The sequence below is a fragment of the Triticum dicoccoides genome, chromosome 7A (genome assembly GCF_002162155.2).
Source record: "Triticum dicoccoides isolate Atlit2015 ecotype Zavitan chromosome 7A, WEW_v2.0, whole genome shotgun sequence".
NCBI classification, from domain to species: Eukaryota; Viridiplantae; Streptophyta; class Magnoliopsida; order Poales; family Poaceae; genus Triticum; species Triticum dicoccoides.
In genome coordinates this window covers 526,455,841-526,464,047 of record NC_041392.1, presented here as the reverse complement: position 1 = coordinate 526,464,047, position 8,207 = coordinate 526,455,841, and positions in this window count along the sequence as shown.

The window sequence follows — 8,207 nt, the reverse complement described above, 5'->3', positions numbered from 1 at the left end:
ATGTTCCTGGCAGATTGTTTACATGTTAATCAATTTTGCCATGGTTGTTGTAGTTGATCCAAGCATGCTATAAACTTGTTCTTGCCATGGTTAGCTTCTTGAACATGTCTTCTTGCTGGTAGTATGCTTAGTTTGTCATGCAATGCCTTGTGATGAGTGGATCGAGCTCGCAAAGAGGCCTTCACAACTCTGTTTTGCCATGCTTTGTTTTCTGCTAAGGCTGAATCGGTTAACGAAACTTGCTATGTTTACATGGGTGCCATCATATCTTCTGATCCTTTTTGGCTTATGGTCAGTAAGGCACTTTTGTTCTATGCTTTGAGTAGATTCATGCCATGCCCTTGTTTGCTATGTTATGTTCCTGTAGCATGTTGTTTGCTTGCTCTAAACATTGCTTCCTGATATTAATTCCTAGCATGTTAGTATTTTCACTAAGTCTGTGATGATGATATCTTTTGTAGCTTTGCCATGCTTGTTTGAACCTGATATTGTTTGATTTAGCCGTAGCTCAGTGTTCATCTTTTGTCAAGCATCTTGAGTAGATCACTGCCATGTGCTTTGTTGCTATGTTGGAGTGCAGTAGCTTAGTTTATTGTTGCATTCTAGATGGCATCGTGTTGTTAATCGCAAAATTGTACCATTATTGTTTTGCATGCCATTTGCAAACCGTGCATCCGATTCCGGTGATCTTTATATTGATTTTGACCGAAATCAAATCATCTTTCCAGCGCCACACTTGGTTTGCCAAGTTGAGGCCTGGTTCAATCTTTCCCTTCCGGAGCATGCATATGCATTGCATATCACATCCCGCATATCATGTCATGTTTTGCATCATGTTGCTTGCGCATTGCACCGTGATTGATTGTTAGTCTTTTGCTTGTGTGCTTGCCTTGGGTAGAGCTGGGAGATGATTACATGATCGAGCAACCCGTTGAGTACGCTTACGAGGATAAAGCTTTCATCAACCCGGAGAACTTTGCAGGCAAGATGACCATACCCTCGAAATCACTTCTATCTTTGCTTGCTAGTTGTTCGCTCTATTACTATGTCGCGATACCTACCACTTTCTATATCATGCCTCCCATATTGCCATGGCAATCCTCTAACCCACCTTTCCTAGCAAATCATTGTTTGACTATGTTACCGCTTTGCTCAGCCCCTCTTATAGCATTGCTAGTTGCAGGTGAAGATGGAGTTTGTTCCTTGTTGGAACATGATTATTGTTGGGATATCATTATTATATCTTGTTTACTTTAATGCACCTATATACTTGGTAAGGGGTGGAAGGCTCGGCCTTATGCCTGGTGTTTTGTTCCACTCTTGCCGCCCTAGTTTCCGTCATACCGGTGTTATGTTCCTTGATTTTGCGTTCCTTACGCGGTTGGGTTATAATGGGAACCCCTTGACAGTTCGCCTTGAATAAAACTCCACCAGCAAGGCCCAACCTTGGTTTTACCATTTTCCACCTAAGACTTTTTCCCTTGGGTTCCATGGACTCAAGGGTCATCTTTATTTTAAACTCCCGGGCCAGTGCTCCTCTAAGTGTTGGTCCAACATGTCAGCCGCCGGTGGCCACCAGGGGCAACTCTAGGCTGGCCTACCGGAAGTTTGGACAATCCGGTGTTCCCTGAGAATGAGATATGTGCTGCTCCTATCGGGATTTTTCGGCACATTTGGGTGGCTTTGCTGGTCTTGTTTTATCATTGTCGAGATGTCTTGTAACCGAGATTCCGAGTCTGATCGGGTCTTCCTGGGAGAAGGAATATCCTTCGTTTACCGTGAGAGCTTGTGATGGGCTAAGTTGGGACACCACTGCAGGGTTTTGAACTTTCGAAAGCCATGCCCGCGGTTATGGGCAGATGGGAATTTGTTAATATCCGGTTGTAGAGAACCTGACACTTAACTTAAATAAAATGAATCAACCGCGTGTGTAGCCGTGATGGTCTCTTTTGAGCGGAGTCCGGGAAGTGAACACGGTCTCGTGTTATGTTTGAACGTATGTAGTTTCAGGATCACTTCTTGATCTTTATAGCTTCTCGACCGTGCTTTGCTTCTCTTCTCGCTCTCATTTGTGTAAGTTAGCCACCATATATGCTAGTGTTTGCTGCAGCTCCACCTCACTACCTTTTCCTACCCATAAGCTTAAATAGTCTTGATCGCGAGGGTGTGAGATTGTTGAGTCCCCGTGACTCACATATTACTTCCAAAACCATATGCAGGTGCCGATGATGCCAGTGCAGGGGACGCGACCGAACTCAAGTGGGAGTTCGACGAGGATTCTGGACGTTACTATGTGCCTTTTCAGGACAATCAGTAGAGGAGCCCAGTCTGGGCGATCGTGGATCTATGCATTTGGGGTTGTCTTTCATTATTTGGTTCCGTAGTCGGACCTTGATTGTATTCTGGATGATGTAATGCTATATTTATGTATTGTGTGAAGTGGCGATTGTAAGCCAACCCTTTATCCCTTTCTTATTCAGTACATGGGATGTGTAAAGATTACCCCTCTTGCGACATGCCTACTATGCGGTTATGCCTCTAAGTCGTGCTCTGACACGTGGGAGATATAGCCGCATCGTGGGAGATATAGTCGCATCGTTATTCTTGACATTCCCGAAGACGATAGTATGTCTATTATTCTTGGAAGACCCTTTTTAAATACTACAGGGGCTGTTATTGATTGCACCAAAGGCAATGTCACTTTTCATGTTAATGGTAATGAGCATACGGTACACTTTCCGAGGAAACAACCTCAAGTCCACATTATCAATTCTATTGGAAAAATTTCAACAATTACTATTGGAGGTTTTGAATTTCCTCTTTCTACTATCAAGAAGAAATATGATATTCTTATTGTTGGGGACATGCATATCCCCGTTGAGGTAACCTAGTGTTATTCGAAATCCTCCAGTTTCATGTTATTCGAAATGAGTTTGTTAACAAGACCTGATCAACCTTGTTAGTGGATTCCTTTTTATGAGCATGAGATGGATGAATTTAGAAAACACAACTCTCCATACTCTCTTTTTACTCTTTGTTATTTATATTAAATAAAGCAAAAACAATATTTTCTCTCTATTTTCTGAATTATCCATGCAATAAAAAATATCCCAAAAATAAAAGTTCTCCAAATGCCCTGAAAATTAAATATGATTTTTTCTAGAATATTTGAGAATATCTGGCACTGAGAACACATCAGGGGGAGCAAGCACCTGGCCACGAGGGTCCAGGGCACGCCCACCTTCCTGGGCGCGCCCCTGCCTCGTGGGCCCATGGTGGCCCCCTCCACTTATTCCAGACACCACACACTCCTTATTCCTCCCAAAAAATCACTAGCCAGCTGAAACCCGAGTCCAAGCTCATCTTGCTGCCATTTTCGATCTCCTTGCACAAAGCTCCATTCACGAAACTGCTTTGGGGGATTGTTCTTTGGTATGTGACTCCTCCAATGGTCCAATTAGTTTTTTGTTCTAGTGTTTTATTCATTGCAAATTTTTGCTGCTTAGGTGACCCTGTTCTTGAGCTTGCATGTCAAATTTTATGGTCAAAAGTAGTTTTAATGCATGATATATCCCCTAGGCACTTGTAGAAGTAGTTGCTATCAATTTTGTTGAGTTCGGTTCACTTTTATTTTTAGTTACTAAAAATTTCAGAAATTTTTCAGAGGAAGAAATATGTTTAGGAAAATGTACCAAGGTGGTTCTTCAAGGAAGCAAGGACCCAGACCCGCAATACGCGATGCGGACGAGGAACCATCAAGAGAAGCTCAAGTGCGGCCTTGTGAATGGCCGTTAGAGGACTTCATGATTCGAGCAAGAATCAAGGAGGAATTTGAAGCATATGTGCGTAATGCTGATCTTGAGAGCTTCGAGGCAGATAAGTGCCGCCAATGCTATCACCTAACTGATTCCTTTGTGAGAAGGTTCAAATTTTCATCTTCACGTAATTCTCACGCTCTCTTGTTTGATCTTTATGATAAATCTTATATAATGGACTTAGAAGATTTTACCACTACTTGTAAACTTCCATAGTGGGGTGATGTTAGTGAACCTCGCAAATATGAATTTAGAGATTTTCTTGCTAGTATAACTATGGGGGAATCTAGAGATGTAACACAAGCCACCATAGGGAGCATTCATTTTCCTGCTATACATTATTTTGCTCTCTTCATAGGAAGGTGCATAAACTGTAAAGATGAAACATGTCACATGTGTGTACCTGATCTCAGCGTTCTCAGGAGCGCTGTTTTAGGAGATAAACAATACAACTTAGGTATCGCGGCATAGCAATAGAGCGAACAACTAGCAAGCAAAGATGGAAGTGATTTCGAGGGTATGGTCATCTTGCCTGCAAAGTTCTCCGAGGTGACGAAAGCTTGATCCTCGTAAGCGTACTCAACGGGTTCCTCAATCACGTAATCGTCTCCGGGCTCTACCCAAATTAAGAACACAAGCAAAGGACCAACAATCAATCACAGTGCAATGCGCAAGCAACATGATGCAAAATAGGGCATGATATGCGGGGTGTGATATGCAATGCATATGCATGCTTCGGAAGGGAAACATTGAACCAGGACTCAACTTGGCAAACCAAGTGTGCCGCTGGAAAGATGAGTTGATTTCGGTCGAAATCAATATAAAGATCACCGGAATCGAATGCACGGTTTGCAAATGGCAAGCAAAACAATAATGGCACAATTCTGCGATTAACAACACGATGCCATCTAGAATGCAACAATAAACTAAGCTACTACACTCCAACATAGCAACAAAGCATATGGCAGCGATCTACTCAAGATGCTTGACAAAAGATGAACACTGAGCTATGGCTAAATCACACAATAGCAGGTTCAAACAAGCATGGCAAAGGTGCAAAAGATATCAGCTTCACAGACTTGGTGAAAAAACTAACATGCCAGGAATTAACATCAAGAAGCAATGTTTATAGCAAGCAAACAACATGCTACAGGAACAGAACATAGCCAAAAGGGCATGGCTTGAATCTACTCAAAGCATAGAACAAAAGTCCCTTACTGATCATAAGGCAAAAGGGCACTGAAAATATGATGGCACCCATGTAAACATAGCAAGTTTCGTTAACAGATTCAGACTTAGCAGAAAACAGAGCATGGCAAAACAGAGTTGTGAAGGCCTCTTTGCGAGCTCGATCCACTCATCACAAGGCATTGCATGAAAAACTAAGCATACTACCAGCAAGAAGACATGTCAAGAAGCTAACCATGGCAAGAAAAAGTTTATAGCATGCTTGGATCAACTACAACAACCTTGGAAAAATTTATTAACATGTAAACAATCTGCCAGGAACATTTTATAGCAAAAGTAGAGCAAGATTGAGTCATGCTAGGGCACTCCATAAATGGAAACAGGGGCATGGATGGATATAGCATGACCATATGTCCAAATCATTCTTACTGAACATACTCAAAAGAAGCATGTATCTCACTGTAGCAACATGAATACATGGCATAAAAATAACAGCAGTGAAATGACTTGGTGAAATACTAAGTCTCTGAAATCAGCAATATCATGAGAGCTACTTTTCATGCATGTTCTAGTCACCACATTGATCACAAAAATACATGGCATACACCCCTGTAAAGATGGCATGGCATAGTCCAAAACACATGTAGAGCTCAAGTCATATGCAGCACACAACAAATGTAGCAAAAATGACAAATGCTCATACTCTGCCAAGAATCAGCACCTAACATTTTATAGCACTCTTGCATCAGTCATTTGGGCATCAACATGGACTCAAACAAGCAGACCACAATGGAACAAAATGAAGAGCACACCATGATGAACATTTTGATATATCATGCATGCAAAACGGAGCTACGGGTGGGAAGTTATGGCATGTTGAACAGGGCTTCAGAATGCAAAAATAAAAGACTTAGGAAAATCTCAGGGTCAACCTCTGGACAGATCTAGGGTTTCGGTGCGGCACGCAGATCGAGGATCACCGGAATTGGAGGTCGCCAGAGTTGGAGGGGATCTCGCCGGAGTCTGCAAGGGCGGCGACCGGAGCTTGAAGGAGAGGAGGCCGACGAGGGGGGTCCGGTGACCGGTGAAAGTGGGAGGTGGCGGAGACGGGCGCCAGCGACGGAGGAGCGGCGCGGCTACCATCCGGCGTGGAGGAGCGCTGGTGACAGCGGGCACGGTCGGCGGCGGCGAAGCCGAAGCGCGGGGCGGCGGAGCGCTCTGGCGGGAACTCATGGGGAGCGGGGCGGCGGAAGTGGCGCGCGGTCGGGCCCGTTCGGCCCGGGGCGGGCCGGCCTCGGGCCCCAGTGGGCCGCGGCGGCGGGGAAGGCACGCGGGACAGGTGGCGGCGCGTCACTGGCTCGGGGCGGCGGCGCGGGACGTCCAGCAGGAGGCGGACATGTCCGGCGGCGCGGAGGAGCGAGGCTAGGGTTTATCTGCGCGAGGATTTCAGAGGGGAGCACCTATTTATACATAGAAGGAGGTGGGGGTGTCCAAATGAGGTGTAGTTTTCGACCACGTGATTGTGATCCGACGGCGGAGGACATGAGATAGGTTTGGAAGGGTTATTTGGCCACTTTGGAGGGGTGTTGGGCTGCAACACACACGAGGCCTTTACGGTTCCCCGGTTAACAGTTGGAGTATCAAACGGACTCCAAATGGCACGAAACTTGATAGGCGGTCTACTGGTGGTGTACCAAGGCCGCTTGGCAAATCTCGGTCCATTCCGAGAAATTTTAACACCCGCACATGAAAAGAGACAAAGGGAGGCGCCGGAGGACATAGGAGTGTCGGATTGCAAAACAGACAACGGGGAAAATGCTCGGATGCATGAGACGAACACGTATGCAAATGAGATGGACATGATGACACGATATGAAATGCATGACATGAGAAAAATGCAAAACAAAGACAAAAACCCAACCACGAAACTCATAACTTAGAGCCAAAAATGGCAATAGTTGGAGTACAAATATGGTAAGTTACATCTGGGGTGTTACATGAGGATTTTGAGCGCTTTGCTGAAATGATTAGACCTATCTTTTTGCGTATGCGTTTGACTGATATGCTTAAAATGAATCGTTATGCTAAGTAAATGAAGGATATTGTTACTAATAAAAGAAAGATACCGGAAGTTGAAATTTCCACCATGCTCGCTAATTATACTTTTAAGGGTGGAATACCAAAGAAACTTGGAGATCCAGGAGTACCCACTATACCATGCTCAACTAAAAGAAACTTTGTTAAAACTGCTTTATGTGATCTTGGAGCCGGTGTTAGTGTTATGCCTATCTCTTTATATCGTAGACTTGAATTGAATAAATTGACACCTACTGAAATATCTTTGCGAATGGCTGATAAATCAACTGCTATACCTGTCGGTATTTGTGAGGATGTGCCTATTGGGTTGCAAACGTTACTATTTTAATGGACTTCGTTATTCTTGATATTCCCGAAGACGACAATATGTCTATTATTCTTGGAATACCCTTTTTCAATACTACAGGGGCTGTTATTGATTGCACCAAAGGCAATGTCACTTTTCATGTTAATGGTAATGAGCATACGGTACACTTTCTGAGGAAACAACCTCAAGTCCATAGTATCAACTCTATTGGAAAAATTTCAACAATTACTATTGGAGGTTTTGAATTTCCTCTTCCTACTGTCAAGAAGAAATATGATATTCTTATTGTTGGGGACATGCATATCCTCGTTGAGGTAACCTAGTGTTATTCGAAATTCTCCAATTTCATGTTATTCGAAATGAGTTTGTTAACAAGACCTGATCAACCTTGTTAGTGGATTCCTTTTGATGAGCATGAGATGGATGAATTTAGAAAACACAACTCTTTGTACTCTCTTTTTGCTCTCTGTTATTTATATTAAATAAAGCAAAAATGGTATTTTCTGTCTGTTTTCTGAATTATCCATGCAATAAAAAATACCCCGAAAATAAAAGTTCTCCAAATGCCCTAAAAATTAAATATGATTTTTTCTAGAATATTTGAGAATATCTGGCACTGAGGACACATCAGGGGGAGCAAGCACCTGGCCACGAGGGTCCAGGGCGCGCCCACCCGCCTGGGTGCACCCCTTGCCTCGTGGGCCCATGGTGGTCCCCTCCACTTATTCCAGCCACCACACACTCCTTCTTCCTCCTAAAAAAATCACTAGACAACTCAAACCCGAGTCGAAGCTCATCTT